Source organism: Bombus pascuorum, chromosome 4 (assembly GCF_905332965.1).
Source record: "Bombus pascuorum chromosome 4, iyBomPasc1.1, whole genome shotgun sequence".
Lineage (NCBI taxonomy): Eukaryota > Metazoa > Arthropoda > Insecta > Hymenoptera > Apidae > Bombus > Bombus pascuorum.
Genome location: NC_083491.1, coordinates 12,842,857 through 12,867,939, shown reverse-complemented (window position 1 = coordinate 12,867,939; position 25,083 = coordinate 12,842,857). Strand labels below are relative to the sequence as shown.

At 35.0% G+C, this 25,083-nt stretch overlaps 1 long non-coding RNA gene across 2 annotated transcripts in view; it reads left to right on the top strand.

The window, feature by feature from the left end:
* Window positions 1-17,028: 17,028 nt before the first annotated feature.
* Window positions 17,029-25,083, top strand: part of LOC132906481 (uncharacterized) — a 41,526-nt gene continuing 33,471 nt past the window's right edge. For both annotated transcript variants that reach the window (XR_009657989.1, XR_009657988.1), the window contains exons 1-2: window positions 17,029-17,124; window positions 22,975-23,060. This is a non-coding gene — a long non-coding RNA (uncharacterized LOC132906481). The remainder of the gene's footprint in view (window positions 17,125-22,974; window positions 23,061-25,083) is intronic.

Genomic DNA, 25,083 nt, shown 5'->3' with positions numbered 1-25,083 from the left:
TTTCTTTTCTATTTTCGCGGTAAACAATTTTTTGGCGTACTCCATGCATTGAAATTTAATAGGTAAACCTCTAAAAATAGATTGACCATTTACAAATTTACTGTTGCTTGATTCAATATTAGATAAAACTGATATCTAGTATTGTCTTTTTGTAATCTTAAAATGATATTTTGGGTATCTATTGCGTATTACCAGTATATTTTGTTGAAATATGTTTCAATTTATACATGATACGTATATTACATTTCAATGTATCATATTGCTTATAGCAGAAAATGTTGCTGTAACTTGTGGAATATGTTAAACGTAGATGTACTACAGACTGAAATCCAAACTAGGTAATATGTAAAATGATCGATGTGTTTGATTGCTCATTATCTAATTAATTTAGCTAATAATATATATGATCATTAAATCGTTATCACTAATACATTAATCAATAAGAACGCCTAATGATTAGCAGATTCAGTGTAGTATCAGTTTATAAGGGTTCTTTGTGCTTTATTGAATAATATCTTGTAACTTGAATTAATAATATACTGATAAATTATTTAATTTTTAAATGATAAAATTAATGTTACATCATTCTTTGTTGATTTATTAAATTACAATTTTTCACAATGAATAGACGAAGTCATAAGTTGCTCTTTTTACAGTAAAAAATGTCATAATAGAGGAAAAAGTTCTGAAGTATTTTTATTAATCCTTACATATCTATTCCCTAGACGCATTATATGTCATAATATTTCTTGTTAATTATTTTACCTTTAAAACTTAAAATAATAATACTCGTGGAATAACATAATTTTTAAATCTCTATTTTATGATTTTAGGATGTGGCAAATATTTCTCCGTAATCATTTGTCACGTTTATAACGTGTACAAATAAATTTGATCGATTCTATATTTGTCAAAAGAGTATGAAAACGTTCGAAAAAGATACAAAATGTATGTTTGCTTGAGATTTTGAAAATAATTTATCCTATACTGAAATATTTAAGTGAAAGGTACCAAAAATATAACCAATAAATATTCATCCTGAATTGTAAAGGATTGTTGGCAATAATGCTTGATAAATCATACTGACTTTTATTGTATGTACGTGTAGGAAACTTCGCTTCGGAAGGATGTATCGTGATTCATGAATGATCAATAGGATTTATTAATTTAAAATGACAAAAGGTGTTAGATTAAAGTCTTTCGTAAAGTGGATCAAGGAAATTTATCATTCACTTACTGCTATTTTTTATACATAATAGCATGTACTAGAGGGAATCGAAAGAGTTTACTATACAATAAGATAAATATAAAAATAAAAGGTAAATATACAATATCGAAAAAATATTCATTATACAAAATATAGAGATTTTTGACAGATATAGAGTTTGTAAAATTCGTTTAGAGCTTATTTCTTCTATAACTTTTATTGCATCGTATATTGTAATATTATAGTCAGTGATATGATTGATAAATAAAATAAATTTTACACAATAAAAACCATATAAATTATAGAAAATATTTCAGTATAAACGTAAGCATGTAAATTGAACTACGTGTAAGAATACAGTACATAGAAGCAACTTAATTAAATAATTTCTCATATTAGTTATTCTGTATTTCGTGACATTAATGTATTCAAATATTTCGTATTATTATTACCGATTACATATTTTATTACCGACCAGAAAATTTAAAGGAGATGATGTATAATATCATTACGAACGAAGTATTTGTGAATAGATGTATTAAATAATTAATAATTCGTATTTACTAATAACGTAATGTTCCATGCACTTATTCAGCCTGGTACAAATAGTAAGTGCACAACATTTTTCGGAGTTTACTTTTTCATACTTCGTTCACGTTTCATATCATGTGTGAACGGAGAATATATCATTTTTTAGTATGGATATTTGTGCAGTTGCGGGAAAAATACCCGAAAATAAGCAGAATATACATAATATACATATATATCCTAAACATTCACTCGTATTACGAGTTATAAGATTTCAGAGGTTCAAAGAAATTCCCATTCAGTTTCCGTTCCTTCGTTTATGTTCATAAGAATGAACATAAAAATGAATATAAAAATGAACATACGAGTTTATATTCGATAAATATCCACGATCTATCGATCTCGTTTTAAGTAATAAAAATACGAGCAACTATTAACAATGAATACCAGAGATTAGAGCGCGATGAAAGAGTAAGATTTTGAACGGATAGGATCGAATATGTTTTGAGAATAATTCCACAGTTTGTCTGGATTGACTAAAAGAGATTGTAAAATAGAGAAACACGGCATATAGGGGGGGGGGGGCGCAAAGTACTACGTATGTATTGTGTGGAAGATGCGTATGCGGGGTAGTAGTTGATTGGAATTGGAATATGGATTGAAGTAGCGAATTGGAATTGGAATTGGAATAGTCGTTTCGTGTTGTGTGTTGACTCGTATTGTTCTATTCGGTTGTATATCTAAAGATTTTCGTGTGCGTGTAATGCATTTATTTATATTTTTATATGAATTCATGCATCGAACTATCTTCAGACTCTACTTTTCCTAAGGTTACAATTTTTACAATACATTCGGTATTCATAACGTTATTTTTATAGAGCAATCGATAGAAATGTGAAACATATTGTTAAATTTATCAATTAACCTTCTATTTCGTGATTATAAGAATTAACAAAGAACTTGTTCCTATAATTTCGAAAAATAAAGGACGTATATATAGAGTAGTATTTTGCTCAACCTTATCATGATATATTTATCGATATAACATACGATGCATAATCAAATACCTAAATAGAATGTCAACAAGTCTGTGGATAAACTTCCAGCACTCGATTAACTACATATGCGCATATATCTTCGTATACATATGTTGTGCGCCAAATTATAATAATATTGAATTATAATCCATCATATATATTCGGTACATCCTTTTCTATGATCGTCTCTTCACTCCTTCCAAAGTTATAATGTACAATTGTAACATATAATCTGTAACTATCGTGCTGTAAGTATGTACGTCTTGAGAGGTAGCAAGTTGTAAACTCGACCAATATTGCAGCGTGCTAAGGCAAGAGATAATTTTGATACGCTATCTCTGTCACAAATTGATGCTGCGAGTTGTGTTTTGGCTGAGATTGGAATAATTCTGATCTTCGGATGGTTGTTGGTTTATCGTTATACTACTGTAACAAACCTTTAGTTGAATCTGTTCCGTTTGCTTCGATAGTATTCTTGTTGGGTCTAAACTCTGTTTTCAGTTTACGTTTGTCGATCTTTTGTACTAATTTTGGAGAAGCGTCTTAGACGCAATGTCGTCTTAAAGATTTCCTGTTTTTCGATTTAACGAAGAACTGCGTTGCAAAATTAAACTTTTCTACCGTCCAGTAAAATTATGAAATACACTAAAAGTAATTTAATAATTTCTGATATAAGCAAAAGATATTTTACGTTCAAAAAGATATTTCAAAATAAACTCTTGAAACCCATTATTTTGTATCAATAGAGACAAAAATCCATCAAATTACCTGTATCATATCGCAATATAAAGTTCGAGAATTAGACGGTTAAGATGTGATTTTATAATTATGTGAGCTTTATTATTAGTGAGTATAGGTGTATTCACGTGGAAAGTAAGATAAACTTGATATTTTGGAAGATGATTTATGAGCTTACCTAGATTGCCGCAAGGAACTCTGATTAGTGTTGCCAAGTTCTGACAACTGTTTATGACATAATCATTAATATCTATTAAAATATCGATTGAAACACAACGAGCACTAATTGACAGTAGTGAAGCTAAGTTGCAAAGTTTAATTTATCTGTTTTTCAACAAGCAGTTTTATAGAAATTAAGACATAATAGCGTGTGAAGTAAAGTACTTTGCATATCTTTAATACACTCTAAATTTAGTTGCATGTTACTGTAATACAATCGTTATTTTTTCCAGTACACGTCTTAATTATTATCAGAACAACGAGACTGCACGAGACAAAGCCGTAAGACACAAGGGGAAGAATAAAAGAAGAATGAAGAGAAAACGTTGTCTCGTCAAAAAGTGACACTTTCAACACCTTCTAATTGCAAGTGTAATTTCCACCGTTGTCCTAGTTTATTTATAAGAATTATTATTGTCTCAGTTTGTTAAAATTTTCTTTCAATATTCATTTTCTCAGTTTACGCATTATTTGGATAAAAAAAGAAGACCAGATATTTGACACATATTAAGTTATGAATATTATTGTTATGAATTTAAAGCATTTGATGCGCCTGCGGTGCTGATTTGCATTACATTTGATTTAAATATGCATAAAATCGGATGTGATTGCTTCGTGTGATTCTTAATAGATATTGCATTAATTTAAACGTGAAATTTCATTATTCACGCCATCTTTGCTTTTCATTTTCCTCAAGTTTTTTTTTTTTTTTTATAAATCATCTTGACATTAATTTACTTATGATATCTTTATGTTTATTTATAATATACTTAATATATTTTTATGTTATATAAGAACGATATTATTCTAAAAAATTCCTAATGGTATTAAAAATATTAGTTTACAGACATTTGTGGAAGTTTAGCAGTTTATTATAAACAACTTTGATATATTATTAAAAGATTCACTATTTCTAAGAAATAAATACAGTACTTGGAGCAAGCTATTAGAATGCAATCGCATGTTAGCCTTGCATTATGACATTAAAATCTCATTTAGCAACTGACTGCGGGTTTTCTGCGGTCGAATTTACAATGCAAATCGACCAAGACATAAAAATTTCTCTCAGGCGAGCCCCAATGTGTAACACATTTCATTCTCTTCATGCTGAAATTTCTACATTAAGTACATTGACTGGGAGAAAGACGTGAAATTTTTATTTAAATTCCAAGACACGTTCCTTTACATAGAAAAGGGAAAGAATTGTTATATAATACCTATTCGTTAATTCTAACAAATTAAAAATTAGTAGATAATATGAATTGATATAATCAAGCATACGTAGTTTCCATTATTTTGTATTAACTAGATAGTTAATGAGATGGTCGAAATTCTAATAAAAGTAGCAAAAAGCTCTAATGAAAAGCAATCAAAAAGAGATTGATGAATTTTGAAAGGGCAACAAAATTGAGTAGCAAAGCAGCGGGAAAGATTCCATTTTTAATACCGCAAGATATTCACCTCTTTACTCCCAAATTTTTTCAATGGATCAAAACAATATAACGTAATATAACATAACGTTGTATACCATAACTTGCTATAATATATATAACGTAATACAAAATAACGTAATACAATAACGTAATACAAAATAACATTACATGATATAACATATTTCAAAACAACGTTATATAATATGACGTAATATAATATAAAGTAATACAATATATCGTAATATAATATAACGTAATATAATATAACGTGACACTATATAACGTAATACATTATAATGTAACACATTATAACGTAATATTATATAACGTAACACATAATACCGAAATACTATATATAGTAATATTATATAACGTAATACTACATAACGTAATAATATATAACGCAATAAATTTTAAGGCAATACTATACAACGCAATAAATTATAACGTATTATAATATAACGTAATACATTATAACGTAACAAAACACGCTATATAATATTACGCTATATGGTATTACCTTATAAAATATTACATATTATAGTATTACACTATATACTATTACACAATATATACACTAAGTTATATGGTATTACGCCATATGGTTTTACGGTATATAGTATTACGTTGTATAGTGTTACGTTATATAGTATTACGTTATATAGTACTACATCATATAGTATTACGTTATATGGCATTACGTTATATAGTATTACCATATAACGCGTTACGTTGTATAGCATTTCGTTATATGGTATTACGTTATATAATATTACTTTATATAGTATTACATTACATAGTATTGCGTTATATAGTATTACGTTGTGTAGTACTACGTTATATAGTATTACGTTATATAGTGTTACGTTATATAGTACTATGTTATATAGTATTATGTTTTGACATTCTTTCAAATGCTGAACTGTTGGCGTACGTTGCAATGATTGCGGATGTACACTGGCATAGTGGGGATATCGAAAGGTGACAAAGGGAAGCAATAGGATCAACACAGCAGTTGTCAGTAATCAGTCGTCAGCAGCAGTTGCGAGTTGAGAGTTCTGAAGAAGTCGCTAGTTAAGAAAGTATACTAATTGTTGAACGAGGCGACGCGTACTCAGTTGAGGTGCTTTCACGTTCTGAACCTCAGTAATATTGTAATAGCATATATTATATTATGTTCTAATGTATTACGTTATATAGTATTACGTTATATAGTATTACATTACATAATATTGCGTTATATAGTAATACGTTCTATAATATTACGTTATATTGTATCTAGTTATATTATATTACGTGGTATTCTAATACGTTGTATTATATTACGTTGTATTAATTATATTATATTACATTATGTTTCATCACGTTATATTATATTACGTTCTATCTTAAGTGACAAGTGTCAGAATGTGGATAAGCAGTGCAGTTGTCAGTTAGTAGTCGTCAGTAGAAGTCGCGAGTCGAGTTAATAAGCAAACTGTTTAGCGAAGCACCAAGTATTCATATCAGGTTCATATTCACGTTCTACACCTCAGTTCTATTGTACTACGTTATATTATGTTGCCATATATTATATTACATTATACTATGTTACGTGGTATTATATTGAGTTATATTATATCACGCTACATTATATTGCGTTATTTTCTATTTCGTTATATTTTATTACGTTATGTTGTATTACATGGTATTGTATTACGTGATGTTATGTTACGTTATATTGTATCGCGTTATCTTATGTCGCTTAATTTTCGCCACACGTAATTAATTTACGATTTTTTATGCATGAAGCATGTACTACAGGATCTAAGGAAGCTTCTTCAGTTTCTTATTGAGTGACTTAATTTCGCAAACAGTTGTTACATATCCATAATCACAGACATGTACCGCGGCGTCCTCGTCACCCACGGAGGACTCCTCGAATTTTCGCACACGTAATTATTTCCTCGATCCTTTAGAGAGTGACTTAATATCGCAAACAGTTGTCATATATGAAAAATCGCAGACACGTTTTGCGGTGACCATGACATTTGCTGCGATAATTGTCCATAACTAAATAACTAAAGGGAAATTCCGGTCGAAATCGGTGCGTGAATCTTAGCAGAGGTTCTACCTTCGTCTTGCGATCCTGAGTGTTCTTTACTTTTACTAGGGAAACGCGTAATTAATGAATAATTTTAAAATTAAAGGGAGAAGTGCAACTGTCCTTGTCGCACAATATAGTTCTCCTTGTCTAATAGGAGTTGAGATAAATACCTCCACGCACATTCTATAGTGCTGTTATTTTATCACAGTTTTAACCAGATCGGCCAGATGGCAGCATCGATCGTAGTAAGGGGCGCACTAGTGTGCGGCACGGACAGACATACGTCTCTTTCTAATACATCGAATTTTTGATTGTTGCTCCGTTTCTGGGACAAAATCCCGCATTTCTGAGTTGAATAGTATAGACGGGATCGCTGAGAATATTGTTATGTCGATTTTGACTGGAATTTGTGCCTAATTGTTCAATTTTTAACGAGTATCCGTGGCGTATTTTCGCATAATTTTCGCCACACGTAATTAATTTATGAACATTTATGCACCAAGAATTTAGTACAATATCTAAGGAATCTTCTGCAATTCCTTAGAGAACGAATTGATATCGCAAAGAATTTTCACATATGAAAAATCGCAGACTTCTATCGCGCTAGCCACGATATTTGGTACGATAATTGTCCATAACTGATTAATTAAAAATTGTTACGAAATTGTTACGAAGAAGACTAGAACAGAAAAGAATTTCTAAATTTGAGAAAAAAACAGATATAGGAATTTTACTAGATTACAATGAGGTCGGTTATGGAGTTCTTGTAAATAATAAAATAATAGTTGCGAGACATGTTGATATCGTAGACAAAGATGTAAAATGCGTCGGTTTAGATGAATCAGACGAAGAAAATAACGATTGTGTAAATGACGAATCATCGTATGATGGCTTCGATAGCGCTGATGAAATTGAACAAAAAAAAATTAAAGTGAAATAAAAATGATTCGAAATCTAAAATTGATACGTATACCACGTAAATCAAAACGTGAGAGAAAAGAACCAATTAAATATCTAGTAGTATATATAGAACAATATTTATGTAAATTATTGTAATGTAGATACTCCTTTTACATTTGAGGAGGCGATTGAATGTAATGACTGTAAAAATTGAAAAATGGCTATGGATAAAGAAATAGAATGTCTAAATAAAAATAAAACGTGGAAATTAGTTGATAAGATGAAAAAGAAGGGTTTTGGATGTAAAGTGGGTTTACACAAGAAAATCAGATGGTAGGTATAAAGCTGGGTTAGCCGTATGAGGTTTTCAACAAACAGATGTAATTGATGACATATATCCTCCTATAGCAAAAATGTAAACGTTAGAAATATTATTATTTTATTGTTGTAAAGTGGGCCTAGTTATTGAACAAATGGATGTAGAAACTGCATTTTTAAATGGTAAAGTAATCTCTGACATATTTGTCAATCAACCGAAAGATACGAAGATGGTACGAATAGGAAAAGTCATTATATGGTTTAAGAAAGAATCTGAGAGCTTGTTATGAATGTTTAAATAAATTTCTGATAAATTTAGGATTTAAAAGGAGTAATATAGATTATTGTATATATACTTTTAAGAAAGGAATAGATATTGTTTATTTACTTGTATATGTAGATGATTTATTGATTTGTACCATGAGCAAAGAGAAAATACAAGATATAAAGAAACTTTTAGCTGATAAATTTAAAATGAAAGATTTATGTGAAATAAAAGAATATTTAGGAATTAACGTTGAATATAATTATACAGTAATTAGTAAGTAATAAAGTAAAATGTATTGAATTATTAGTAAGCAAGTATAAGTTGTAAAATGGTATTATATAATACATCTATGGAAACGAATTTGAAAATTGAAAAGAATAATGTATGTGAGAGTAATATTATGTATAGAAATTTTATTGGTGCATTATTATATGCAAGCTCAGCTACAAGACCTCATATACGTTATAGCGTTAACTATTTAAGTAGATTTCAAAACTGTTACAATGAAATTTATTATAAATGTGCGTTGCGAATACTTAAATACTCGTATTTTACAAAAGACTTAAAATTAGAATATAAGAAAAATGAAAAGGTTGAAACTTTAGATTGTTATGTACATTTAGATTATTCTGCAGGTGATATTAATGATAGGAAGTCTACCACTGGTTATGTAATTCGATTATATGGCAATGTAATTCATTGGAAATCAAAAAAACAAAAATGTGTAACAAAAGCCCCGACATCTGCTGAATACATAGCATTATCAGAAGCAGATTACGAATTAATATTTATAAAGGAAGTGGGTTAAAACATTTAATGTACGGATAGATAAGCCAATAAAGATTTACAAAGATAATTCCGGAACTATTAATATAGCGAAGTATGGAAATTTTACGAAAAATTCAAAACATATTGAAATTTATTACCATTATGTACATGAGTATGTAAAAGAAAATACAATTGATATAATTAAAATTAAATTTAATGAGAATATTGCGGACATATTCACAAAGTCTTTGTGCAGAGAAAAATATGAAAAATTTTGACAACTACTGAACGTAAAACGAAAAGAAATATGTAAAACCAAAGTGTACAATATAAATATAAGGAGGTGTGTTAGAAAATAGATGTGTGTACATTTATATTGTACGAGCGAGGAATGAAAGAGAAGAAGACAAAAGGAAAACGTAGAAAAACGTGAGACGAGCGCATATGTGTTGAATGAATGAATGTGCAATAAAACAAATTCATTCCTGTTTGAGATGTACAAGAGAACAGAGCACAATTCTACAGTTGATACTTCAAGTTATTATGTTATATGTAAAATAGTTATTCTGTTCTATATAAACATTGCATTTAATAAAACGTTATATAGTATTACTTTAACAAAACTATTAATTTATTATATTATATTAACATTTAAAACATTAATTTACAACATTAATTTGCAACATTAAATGTATTAACTTATAACATTTAAAGCAATAGTTAGCAACATTTAAACTATTAATTAAGAAAACATTTGGAACATTAATTTATAACATTTAAAAAAACCATATTTATGACATTAGCAAACTGTTTCTGTTTGATCGACTGTTGGCACCTTTCCAAAGGTATATCAACGGGTATGTGAGCAATCCATAACCCGCGCGCGAGGTCATTTGCATTTCAATCATCGTACCGTGAAGATCGGAAAATTTAACTTTTACGAATTAAATTATGAACTTATAACATTCGCGCTATTAAATTGTAACATTTAAGCTATTAATAAACAACATTTAAACTATTATTTAACAACATTTAAGCCATTAATTTATAACAATTGAACCATTAATTTGTAACATTTTATATTCTAATAACGAAAATTCACAGTATATATTCCAATAGCGAAGAGTATAATTCTTGCAAACGATTGCGTTGTATTCACGGTATTCGTAAGCATTCGTTCGCTATGGAGAAATATCTCACAATTTTCAACTAATATTGTCATACTTGTCCTGATATTTCTCAATAGTAATTTTTAAATGTAAAAAATAGCAGTATTTTCTAAATAAACGTTCGATAGGGAAAAGAAGAAAATTGTCGAAACGACATTTCGCTTCTTTTCCACCCCCCCATCCCCACCCCTAAACTGCTTTATTTTCAGGGAATATTTGTGACCGCGCGCAATGCGGTTGTAGAGTCAGTGTTTGCTACGTAATAGCTTCTTTTTAATATTTTAAAATCACGATAGTCTTGATCAAATTCGATCGAATAATCATACGCGAAAATAATAGAATTTTATCAATCAAATTTGTACGCGCTATTAGAGTTCTTGTTCGCCGATCATAATTTAAGCGGTCGCGGTAACGTAGTCATTTATTTTTCTTTTTTTATATATTTATTTTGTTGAATATTCGTTTTCGGTATTAGAGTCAGTGCCTCCCTCAAGAGGATAAAGCCTCTCCAGGAGCTCAAGAATGTAAGTAGTGTTATATATTGTATTTCAATTTGTTCTATTTAGTATATTTTGTTTGAAATACTGTTAATTATAAAATAAACATGATTGATAATTTAGAAAGCTGTAAATGTCCTCCTTAATTGAAACAAAAAGTCTTAACATCAAAGTACAATAAAACTGTCCGATACACATAAAAAATCATTGAATGTTTTGTTCTCAAACTTTTATATTAGAGTCCCAATTTACATACCTATTAGAGTATATTCTTAATTATTGGTAAAGTTTCGAGTTTGTTATTATGTATTAACGATATTAATGATATCTTATGTTTGGTTATAGACATACCACTGCTTCAACTTCTTTACCTTCTTTGGGAATCTTCTAACAGTAGCTCAAAAGCCAGGAATGTAAGTATCTTTACATATCGTACTTCAATTATGTCTATTCTGTATATTTTTCTTTGATCACTATTAATTAAGAAATACAATTTGATTGAAAATTTGGCAGATTAGAATCTTCTGGGGTAATTCTTTCATTAAAATAAAATAAGTGTTAAAGTCTTAATACCGAATTATGAAACAAATGACTAACGTATTTCAGAAATCATTAGATTCTTAATTTCTAGATTTTTTACTTTCATATTAGAGTTTCAGTTTTTATACTTACCAAAGTTTATTAGTACTTCAATCTTTATTATTACTAAAGTTACTACAGTTAATAAACTTTCATTTTTCATTATCTCCAACCTTTTAAATAATCAGCAATCACTCATCGTGTTTTGTTCTGTAACAGATTCTTCGCCACCTCCATTTCCACCACTGGACCCTACACAGTTCCTGATGATATTCGTCCTCTGTTTCTCCGCTTCGAACGGTGAGTCGCATGCGTTTCTGTTCCTCCGGTCACTCAATCATGTCGTAGGATGAAAGGTCCGAATCGGCACGAGTGACTGGTTGTATTACGTAGAATTTTTTGCGAGCATAGTGACCGCGGGTATTCTTCATACCCGTGAGTAGTAACATTCTTTTTTCAAATTTATTAATTTAGGATAGGTCTTCTTGCACAGCGCGATTATAATAATTAGTTTTTTAATAATTAGATTAAACATATACACTCGAGAATATATTCGTGTTACTTATAAATATGCATGTTAATATTCCGTATGAATATTTTCAAATGGCAAATATCTACACGAATATACCTGTATGACATAAATATACTTGATTTTTAGCAATGAATCGATCGTGACAATATTAAATCACGTTCGTTTATTTCACTTTGGCTAGAATTTAAAATATGAGTTAAAATTCATTTTTTCCGTACAAGAATGTGTGATATTTTACGTGCAAGAAGGCACATCGCGAGAGGCAGATTTTTGAATCAAAGCAATAATTTTGAACACTGCTTCTGCACTTTCGAATATATGCTTTGATAAAAAGATCGCCTGAGATTATTTCTTTTTTAATAATACATTTAGAGTTAATAATTCCATTTGATCGAGCCTCAATCCTTTTCAATTAACGCTACCTTTTTTGCAATATTAAAATTTTGCTCTAATTTGTTAAATTAATAAAGTAGAGTTACTTAGTTACTATTAAATTAATAAAGTAGATTTAATCAGAAACGAAGTAGTAAAATATAAAATCAAAGAACGTTAGTCCGTTAAATAAAAATTACATAAACTAATCATCTTTTTAGATCAGGATTTTCAGGTTTAACCCCTTCCGTGCCCATTGTCAGGATCTCATTCACGTGCCCAGGTGCTACTTGAATGGGAGAAAGACATTGGGCACGATGATCTAGAATTAAGTAATGTAATAATTTCTCAGCGACTGACGACGCGTTAGTGTATCGTGCACGACGTATTTTCCACATTATGTATGTGTGTTGTTAGGCCGTGGAATTGCGTCGTTTTTTCTCATTCGTTACAATCTCAAATACTAAAAATGTCGAGACATATATCGATTCAATTTACGTCTCGATACAATCATAATTTCTGATAATATCATCCACGCGATTAACTGCAACCACGCTTTTAATATTGCCATAAATTACAATTATAATTCCAAGTTTACTTACATTTATTTTAACGATATCATTTCCTCAGACGTGTTTATCACGTTTTACGCAATGGTCACTAGCCTTCGTCAGTCGATTTCAGGAAAACGGTACGTACCTTAGAGTATGCATGTTGTGTTAAGCTCGGGTGTCGGAGGCGTCCCGGGACGTCCTCTCTAGTGTAGGACCTTTGCACCCGGGCGTTTGTGTGAGAACCGTGGAGCGGGTGTGTTGGTGTGCCTGTTTTGCCATTTTTTAAATATAGCGCTAGGTAGGATAGGTAGTATACTTTCTGGTATGTCTGTTAATTATAAGTAGGTAGGGCCGGGCAGGTTGGCACAGTCTCTGGTCGGGTAGGCACGTTTTCGTGTGACCAACCTGTTTCTGGAAATTTATTTGAAAAATCGACGGTGAAACCGGCACGAGTAGAGCATGCTCTCGTCTCTGGTTTTTCCTATCGATTTTTCGAATTTCGCGGTCGCGGTCGCGAGTGGGCGAACGAACGTTTATTGCTCGAGCACGCACATGCGAGTGAGCAACGATCACCGCTGTGATCGTTGGTCAGTCCATGTGCACTTCAATCAGCTTCCGCGGTTTATATTTTTATTTTCAAGTTTTTTTTTTTGTTTGCGATTTAGAAGACTCGAGCTTAGATTTAAGTTTCAGCGGGCATTGCGCCCGAAGAAAGAAGAGGCTATAAGCCGAAGAGGCCCGGCAAACTGCCACTCAAGAGGGCAACTACTAATGGCTCCCCATCCTCTGGGTCATCCAGAGCATGGGAAGTCATTATTGTTACTACTTTGTCACTATGCTCGCTTTTAGTATTTGTAGTAGTAGTAGTAGTAGTAGTAGTAGTAGTTTTTGCTTTTTTGGCCGATGTATGTATCGGTCCATCGTCCCATTGGGCAAATCGCGATTTGTCTTATTAGTGTCGCGACAGATTAATTACGGGTTGTGTTAGAGTAGCGAAATAACATCGCGGCTTTTTATTAGTGTCGCGAGAGAATGATTACGGTTTGAATTAGAATTGCGATAAAATGATAATCGCGTTTGCTTTAGAGTTGCGAATTACGATATCGCGATTGCCTTTTGCAATTTTTATTATGAATTTTTAGAATTTCCTATAGAACTATACGTATCAGAATTTATCCTGTTTTCTATTGTTTAGAATGAGATTATAAAAATGTTATTTTTCAATTACTTTTATAATATTGCAAGTAGCAATACCAGAATATTTTTCATATTTTAAGTAGTAATTTTTATTAAATTCAGTTTAAAAGTTAGCGTTGCGATATTGTTTCATCGCGAGTTCTACTAATTTTTCCTGTTAGCGTTGCGATAACGAATGATCGCGTTTTCTTAAGTAGAGTTGCGTTTATAAAATGCCCAAACCCTCCGACTGCATTTGTCGGACACTGTTCCTGGATCACACGATACAGCTGCAAGAGCTGTGCAAGTGTGATCGTTCATCGGCAACCTCCTAAATGGTTGCACTGCGATATGTCAGCCCTCCACTCGTGATTTTTCTTATTAGTGTTGCGATAAATTAATTGCGGGTTGTATTAGAGTTGCGAAATAACATCGCGGCTTTGCATTAGTGTGGCGAGAATATGATTACGGTTTGAATTAGAGTTACGATAAAATGATAATCGCGTTTGCTTTAGAGTTGCGAATTACGATATCGCGATTGCCTTTTGCAAATTTTAGAATTTTTCCTGTTTTCTATTGTTTAAAATTAGATTATAAAAGTGTTCACTTTATTTTATAGTATTGCAAGTAGCAATACCAGAATATTTAAAATAGCTTTTTCATATATTAAATAATTATTTTCATTAAATTCACTTTAAGAGTTAGCATTGCGATATTGTTCCATCGCGAGTTCTACTTATTTTTCCCTTTAGCGTTGCGACAACGAATGAACGCGTTTTGTTAAGTAGAGTTGCGTTTACAAAATACCCAAACCCTCCGACTGCATTTGTCGGACACTGTTCCTGGATCACACGATACAGCTGCAAGAGCTGTGCAAGTGTGATCGTTCATCAGCAACCTCCTAAATGGTTGCAGTACGATCCCTCGCTATTAGTGTTGCGTATTGTTTAAATACGAGTGCGTAGATTTAAATTTATTAGTGTTGCGTCTCAAGTTTCGGGAATTTTCAGACTTTTCTTTTTTTTTATTTTAATGATAGATTAATTGATATTGCAGATATAACAAAGCACTCTTCGCGTTTGATTTTGAGAATTTTTTGCTTCATAAATATTAGTAGTAAATTAGCGTTGCGAAACAAGAACATTCAGTTCCACTCTCGGCGTGTTGATCGGGTTTATATAGAGTGGAAGACGATCGAATCTTTGTAGCCCTTCTGGCTACTGCTTTGTTTTTTTTTTCAGCGCCCCTTATTAGTACGTTTATTAGTGAAAATACTGCTAAAAGACTTCTGTAATACTGCTAAAAGATTAAAGCGTTAACGTTACCATGTCTGTTAAAATACAGTACTTTATTACGAATGTAATATATATACATACATGTATGAAATTGTGAACGATTTTAACACGTAACGAAGTATTATAATGAAATATCTTAATGTTGCTACGAAGGCTTGAAATATTTTAAAAAATGTAATTCATTGCTGTTAGAATTAATGCTGATGATTGTTCGTTCTTAGAACCATAGCTGTTCGAATCCTTTCGGCGGCGATATTTTCTATCTTTTAACAGTAACATAAGAGTAACAGTATTTTTATAAATATTCGAATTTCATTTGCATGAAACAAGAGTTCATTCGCGATCATCGTCACGTTTGTAGCAAAAATTCTGCAAAATATGATTTATGCGCATATCTTTCGGTTCACTATGTTGCAAGTCACTATGTTGTTGTAGGGAATAACAGATACCGTTGAAAGTTAAAAGACAAAAGAAGTGATTTTATAATAATCGGATTTTTTCTCGTCTTACTTATTTCATATGAAATTTTCAAGTTTTAATTCAGTTTAAATTCAATTACTTAAAATTCTTGTTCTCGACGTAACCCTACTTTCGTTTAAAAAGATACAAATGATTCTCTATATTTGCTAAAATTTAATCAATAGTAATTTGATCTATAATTGACCATTATTAGTAGTTTATTTTTCATATATAAAATGTTCTCGTTTTAAAGATGCCTGTTTCTTTTATATGTATCAAATTCAGTAAATGAGTTTGTTTCAGATTTATTAATTTACAGAGAATACATTTCAGTTACATATTTCAACGTCTCATAGCATATTAAATATATATGCTAGAGTCCCAAATGATTTTTCTTTCATAGTCTGATTGTTCTTGATATCACATTATTAAGAGAAGTATATTACGGCATCGTCACAATTTATAACTTTCGATATCTTCAAAAGTTTAGCACAACGAGTTGTATGTCCATTTTGCAAGATTCTAAATTGTATATGCAGTATCGGTATTTTCATTTTCCTTCTCTCGATCCAAGTTAGATAAATGTATCTTTGTTACTGAATGCTGCCAGTATGGATGCGAATTATTGTACAATATTTGTACTGATCGATGTAATAACTTTCGCAGATTAATCAGTTGATTAACTTTTGGGAAACGATTACATCGATCAGCACAGACATTGTACAATAATTCGATACCAAGCTAAGAACTACGCTAATACAGTGCAATTTGGATCATCAAAAGCTACGAAGAGAATATTGGGTGATCTAATATGGACTGCGCCGCGGAACGCCGTCAGACACCGTTGGACACCGCTGGACATGTTTGGACGACGGTGGACAACGCTGGACAACGTCGGTCTAGAGTGGATCTCCAAAAGCCGTGAAAAGAATTTTGGATGATCTAGACTGGACTGCAACGTGCGACACCGTGGGACATCGTTGGACATCGTTGGACATCGTTCGACATCGTTGGACACCGTGGGACATCGTTGGACATCGTTGGACATCGTTGGACATCGTTAGACATCGTTGGACGTCGTTGGACATCGTTGGACAACGTGGGACAACGTGGGACGACGTGGGACGACGTGAGACGACGTGGGACGACGTGGGACCCCGTGGGACCCCGTGGGACGACGTGGGACCCTGTGGGACGACGTGGGACCCCGTGGGACGACGTGGGACCCCGTGGGACGACGTGGGACCCCGTGGGACGTCGTAGGACCCCGTGGGACGACGTGGGACCCCGTGGGACCCCGTGGGACGACGTTGGACCCCGTGGCACGACGTGGGACGACGTGGGACGACGGTGGGACGACGTGGGACGACGGTGGGTCTACGTGGGACGACGGTGGGACGACGTGGGACGACGGTGGAACGACGTTGGACACCGTGGGACGACGTTGGACCCCGTGGGACGACGTGGGACCCCGTGGGACCCCGTGGGACGACGTTGGACCCCGTGGCACGACGTGGGACGACGTGGGACGATGGTGGGACGACGTGGGACGACGGTGGGTCTACGTGGGACGACGGTGGGACGACGTGGGACGACGGTGGGACGACGTTGGACACCGTGGGACGACGTTGGACCCCGAGGGACATCGTGGGACATCGTGGGACATCGTGGGTCATCGTGCGACACCATAGGACACCGTGGGATGCGTGCCTTTTTAGCCTTAATTAATCATAAGATAGATACCTATGTTATGTGCATTGCAAGCTCATTCCGTACAAAGATACTTATCCATCTTGGAACGAAAAATATAAATCTCGTCGCTCTTGATCCCCTCACTTACCACATTGGAAAAATTGTTCCCGCGATTTATCTGTTCGCGATCGCTCAGTTCTTTCAAACTGCGGCGTGGCGTACTCGCTCGAGCGTATCCCGGGTACGTGCGGGTCAACGTGCACTGGACAACTCTTTGGATTCGTAGGTCGCCCAAGGACAACTTTTGTCTCGACGACTGCTCGTCGTTCGCCTCGAATCACGGGCGTTGTCATCACGCTGGTGATACTTGTAAATCTGTTGGCGAATGAGTCGCGGGTCCGCAATGCTGCCCGATTGGTACTTCGGTACTTGGACAGGGACCTGCATTTCACGTCCTCCGTAATTCTGATCGAACCCGTGGGGGTGGACCCCACTGTCCTGTTGGGGCTTTGCCTTCGTAATTCGGTTCAGCGGTCCCTCCCCGAGTTCAACATGTTCCGTTGGAGTGTGTTAAATCGCAGGCCCATTTGCTGGTCACTGGTATCATCGTTAAGTACCATCGACCGTGATCACGCTGGTGATACTTGTAAATCTGTTGACGAATGAGTCGCGGGTCCGCAATGCTGCCCGATTGGTACTTCGGTACTTGGACAGGGACCTGCATTTCACGTCCTCCGTAATTCTGATCGAACCCGTGGGGGTGGACCCCACTGTGCTGTTGGGGCCTTGCCTTTGTAATACTGTTCAGCGGTCCCTCCCAGAGTTCAACATGTTCCGTTGGAGTGTGTTAAATCGCAGGCCCATTTGATGGTCACTGGTATCATCGTTAAGTGCCACCGACCGTGATCACGCTGGTGATACTTATAAATCTGTTGACGATTGAGTCGCGGGTCCGCAATGCTGTCCGATTGGTACTTCGGTACTTGAACAGGAACCTGCATTTCACGTCCTCCGTAATTCTGATCGAACCCGTGGGGGTGGACCCCACTGTGCTATTGGGGCCTTGCCTTTGTAATACTGTTCAGCGGTCCCTCCCAGAGTTCAACATGTTCCGTTGGAGTGTGTTAAATCGCAGGCCCATTTGCTGGTGACTGGTATCATCGTTAAGTACCATCGACCGTGATCACGCTGGTGATACTTGTAAATCTGTTGGCGAATGAGTCGCGGGTCCGCAATGCTGCCCGATTGGTACTTCGGTACTTGGACAGGGACCTGCATTTCACGTCCTCCGTAATTCTGATCGAACCCGTGGGGGTGGACCCCACTGTCCTGTTGGGGCTTTGCCTTCGTAATTCGGTTCAGCGGTCCCTCCCCGAGTTCAACATGTTCAGTTGGAGTGTGTTAAATCGCAGGCCCATTTGCTGGTCACTGGTATCATCGGTAAGTGCCATCGACCTTGATAAGATCCAAACGACGTGTCAGGAATCGAGCGAAGGTCAATGCTTGAGCTTCCATCGAAGCTTAGGGTTATCTGGTGCACGGGGGTACGTCACGTAGGTTTGTTAGTTCCTTCGAGAGATCGTGATTACTTTCGATCCGGGCGATCCGCGGTTTTTCTTTCATCTTCTGATTGTTGGGGCTCCTTTTCCATAGCAGCCTCATTTCTTTTCATTCGTTCCAAGTTAGACAAATGTATCTTTGAATCGGAATGTTCCCGATAGGGTTGCGAATTATTGTACGATGTTTGTACCGATCGATGTAATCGTTGTGTGTGAGATACATGTTGCGTTGTGTGGGAGATACATGTTGCGTTGTGTGGGAGATAGATATTGCGTCGTGTAATCTTTGTTTTACGTTTGTAAAGATTCGTGTAACCGCTGCGTTGGAGATATATGTTTCGCAGTTAGGCTACGAAACAGCTATCTCTTTACGCAGGCCCATGATCACGTAGAGTCAGAACTCGACATTCGTGCCAACAGGTTGAACGTCGAGACCAATGCATAATGTTAAATAAATCATGGGCGGGTCTCGTGCGTAGTCACCTCCACGTGGTGAGACCTGGTAATTGGCATCGTTTTCCAAAAATTAATCAGTTGATTAACCTTTGGAAAACGATACCAAGCTAAGAACTACGCACCAGTCCAGTTTGGGTCACCAAAAACCGCGAATAGAATTTTGGATGATTTAGACTGGACTGCACCGTGGGACACCGTGGGACGTCGTTGGACGACGTGGGACAACGTGGGACAATGTGGGATGCGTGCGTTTTAGCCTTAATTAATCATAAGATAGATACCTATGTTAGGTGCATTGTAAGCTCATTCCGTACAAGGATACATATCCATCTTGGAGCGAAAAATATAAATCTCGTCGCTCTTGATTAACATCGTTTGATTAACATCCCCCCTCCCCACACCTTGTCAAGTTATATAAGGAACACGCAAGTCGCGCGCGAGTTCTTTGGTGCTTGAACTCCCGAAGAGTGAACGTCGAAGAAGAATTTGAATATAAGGTAAATAAAGAAAAAGCCAAACAATAACATTGCAACTAGTAATTTGTAACGTCTATGCCATTAATTTACAACACTTAAATAATTAATTAATAACATTTAAGCCATTAATATATAGCATTTAAGTCATTAATTTATAACATTTAAACTATTAATTTATAAGGTTTAAGCTATTAATTTACAACATCTAAACCATTAATTTATAACATTTAAGCTACTAATATATATCATTTATGCTATTAATTTACTACATTTATGCTATTAATTTACAACATTTAAGCTATTAATTTACAACATTTAAGCTATTATTTACAACATTTAAACTGTTATTTTATGAATTTAAGCTATTAATTTACAACATTTAAACTATTAATTTATAGCATTTAAACTGTTATTTTATACAGGTAAGCCATGAATTTCTAATATTTAAGCCATTAATCTAAAACAATTACTCCATTAGTTCTTAACAATTATACCAATAATTTATAACCATATCCTCCCATTAATTCAAAGTAATTATGCTCTTAATTTATAACAGTTGTACCATTAATTGGAAGCAACTCTATATTCGTTGATTTAAATGAATACCATCAATTCGTTGTGAGTAAATTAATGATTTATTTCGTTTTATTTAATATTTACGAAATCTTTCAAGTCCCTGAAGTGCGATTTGATTTCTATATAGCATTATTTTTTAATTTTAAATATAGTATATAATTTCTCATTTCACTATTTCATATAAAAACAATGGTAACGCAGAGTGTACCTATTGAGTGTCTATGGATGGGATGTAATTTTCCATGTCTGCTCAAAATCAAGGAAACAGCACCGTATTCGTGGAATGAAGGAAGCAAGTGCAATTTAATCGAAAGCAGCGACAACTTACAATTCATCCATACGCACTACAATTGGTATCTTGCATGGTTTCGTTTCTTTGATGATAAGTTCAATATTCAAGTATGATTATGCAAATCCACGTACTACAACCATTCTAATTAATAAATTTCAATACACGATACTTCTTTGTTCTAAAATAATTTGACTTCTCTGCTTCCAATGCTTAAAAACTGTTTATGTAAATGGGACCCGAGCGTAGTTACCTCCTCGTGGTGGGTCCCGGTAATTGGTATCGTTTTCCAAATAATAATACACCAACTACTATCTTAAATATTAGTATTATTATTTGAAAAACGATATCAAGCTAAAAACTACTTGAATATAGTCTGGTCTTGATCATCCAAAATAGTTTGGGTGATCTAGACTGGACTAATACCCCCCCGCGGGGGCACCGGGGGACATCGTGGGACATCGTGGGACACCATAGGACACCGTGGGATGCGTGCGTTTTAGCCTTAATTAATCATAAGATAGATACCTATGTTATGTGCATTGCAAGCTCATTCCGTACAAAGATACTTATCCATCTTGGAACGAAAAATATAAATCTCGTCGCTCTTGATCCCCTCACTTACCACATTGGAAAAATTGTTCCCGCGATTTATCTGTTCGCGATCGCTCAGTTCTTTCAAACTGCGGCGTGGCGTACTCGCTCGAGCGTATCCCGGGTACGTGCGGGTCAACGTGCACTGGACAACTCTTTGGATTCGTAGGTCGCCCAAGGACAACTTTTGTCTCGACGACTGCTCGTCGTTCGCCTCGAATCACGGGCGTTGTCATCACGCTGGTGATACCTGTGAAACTGTTGACGATTGAGTCGCAGGTCCGCAATGCTGTCCGATTGGTACTTCGGTACTTGGACAGGGACCTGCATTTCACGTCCTCCGTAATTCTGATCGAACCCGTGGGGGTGGACCCCACTGTCCTGTTGGGGCTTTGCCTTCGTAATTCGGTTCAGCGGTCCCTCCCCGAGTTCAACATGTTCAGTTGGAGTGTGTTAAATCGCAGGCCCATTTGCTGGTCACTGGTATCATCGGTAAGTGCCATCGACCTTGATAAGATCCAAACGACGTGTCAGGAATCGAGCGAAGGTCAATGCTTGAGCTTCCATCGAAGCTTAGGGTTATCTGGTGCACGGGGGTACGTCACGTAGGTTTGTTAGTTCCTTCGAGAGATCGCGATTACTTTCGATCCGGGCGATCCGCGGTTTTTCTTTCATCCTCTGATTGTTGGGGCTCCTTTTCCATAGCAGCCTCATTTCTTTTCATTCGTTCCAAGTTAGACAAATGTATCTTTGATACGGAATGTTCCCGATAGGGTTGCGAATTATTGTACGATGTTTGTACCGATCGATGTAATCGTTGTGTGTGAGATACATGTTGCGTTGTGTGGGAGATACATGTTGCGTTGTGTGGGAGATAGATATTGCGTCGTGTAATCTTTGTTTTACGTTTGTAAAGATTCGTGTAACCGCTGCGTTGGAGATATATGTTTCGCAGTTAGGCTACGAAACAGCTATCTCTTTACGCAGGCCCATGATCACGTAGAGTCAGAACTCGACATTCGTGCCAACAGGTTGAACGTCGAGACCAATGCATAATGTTAAATAAATCATGGGCGGGTCTCGTGCGTAGTCACCTCCACGTGGTGAGACCTGGTAATTGGCATCGTTTTCCAAAAATTAATCAGTTGATTAACCTTTGGAAAACGATACCAAGCTAAGAACTACGCACCAGTCCAGTTTGGGTCACCAAAAGCCGCGAAAAGAATTTTGGATGATTTAGACTGGACTGCACCGTGGGACACCGTGGGACGTCGTTGGACGACGTGGGACAACGTGGGACAATGTGGGATGCGTGCGTTTTAGCCTTAATTAATCATAAGATAGATACCTATGTTAGGTGCATTGTAAGCTCATTCCGTACAAGGATACATATCCATCTTGGAGCGAAAAATATAAATCTCGTCGCTCTTGATTAACATCGTTTGATTAACATCCCCCCCCCACACCTTGTCAAGTTATATAAGGAACACGCAAGTCGCGCGCGAGTTCTTTGGTGCTTGAACTCCCGAAGAGTGAACGTCGAAGAAGAATTTGAATATAAGGTAAATAAAGAAAAAGCCAAACAATAACATTGCAACTAGTAATTTGTAACGTCTATGCCATTAATTTACAACACTTAAATAATTAATTAATAACATTTAAGCCATTAATATATAGCATTTAAGTCATTAATTTATAACATTTAAACTATTAATTTATAAGGTTTAAGCTATTAATTTACAACATCTAAACCATTAATTTATAACATTTAAGCTACTAATATATATCATTTATGCTATTAATTTACTACATTTATGCTATTAATTTACAACATTTAAGCTATTAATTTACAACATTTAAGCTATTATTTACAACATTTAAACTGTTATTTTATGAATTTAAGCTATTAATTTACAACATTTAAACTATTAATTTATAGCATTTAAACTGTTATTTTATACAGGTAAGCCATGAATTTCTAATATTTAAGCCACTAATCTAAAACAATTACTCCATTAGTTCTTAACAATTATACCAATAATTTATAACCATATCCGCCCATTAATTCAAAGTAATTATGCTCTTAATTTATAACAGTTGTACCATTAATTGGAAGCAACTCTATATTCGTTGATTTAAATGAATACCATCAATTCGTTGTGAGTAAATTAATGATTTATTTCGTTTTATTTAATATTTACGAAATCTTTCAAGTCCCTGAAGTGCGATTTGATTTCTATATAGCATTATTTTTTAATTTTAAATATAGTATATAATTTCTCATTTCACTATTTCATATAAAAACAATGGTAACGCAGAGTGTACCTATTGAGTGTCTATGGATGGGATGTAATTTTCCATGTCTGCTCAAAATCAAGGAAACAGCACCGTATTCGTGGAATGAAGGAAGCAAGTGCAATTTAATCGAAAGCAGCGACAACTTACAATTCATCCATACGCACTACAATTGGTATCTTGCATGGTTTCGTTTCTTTGATGATAAGTTCAATATTCAAGTATGATTATGCAAATCCACGTACTACAACCATTCTAATTAATAAATTTCAATACACGATACTTCTTTGTTCTAAAATAATTTGACTTCTCTGCTTCCAATGCTTAAAAACTGTTTATGTAAATGGGACCCGAGCGTAGTTACCTCCTCGTGGTGGGTCCCGGTAATTGGTATCGTTTTCCAAATAATAATACACCAACTACTATCTTAAATATTAGTATTATTATTTGAAAAACGATATCAAGCTAAAAACTACTTGAATATAGTCTGGTCTTGATCATCCAAAATAGTTTGGGTGATCTAGACTGGACTAATACCCCCCCGCGGGGGCACCGGGGGACATCGTGGGACATCGTGGGACACCATAGGACACCGTGGGATGCGTGCGTTTTAGCCTTAATTAATCATAAGATAGATACCTATGTTATGTGCATTGCAAGCTCATTCCGTACAAAGATACTTATCCATCTTGGAACGAAAAATATAAATCTCGTCGCTCTTGATCCCCTCACTTACCACATTGGAAAAATTGTTCCCGCGATTTATCTGTTCGCGATCGCTCAGTTCTTTCAAACTGCGGCGTGGCGTACTCGCTCGAGCGTATCCCGGGTACGTGCGGGTCAACGTGCACTGGACAACTCTTTGGATTCGTAGGTCGCCCAAGGACAACTTTTGTCTCGACGACTGCTCGTCGTTCGCCTCGAATCACGGGCGTTGTCATCACGCTGGTGATACCTGTGAAACTGTTGACGATTGAGTCGCAGGTCCGCAATGCTGTCCGATTGGTACTT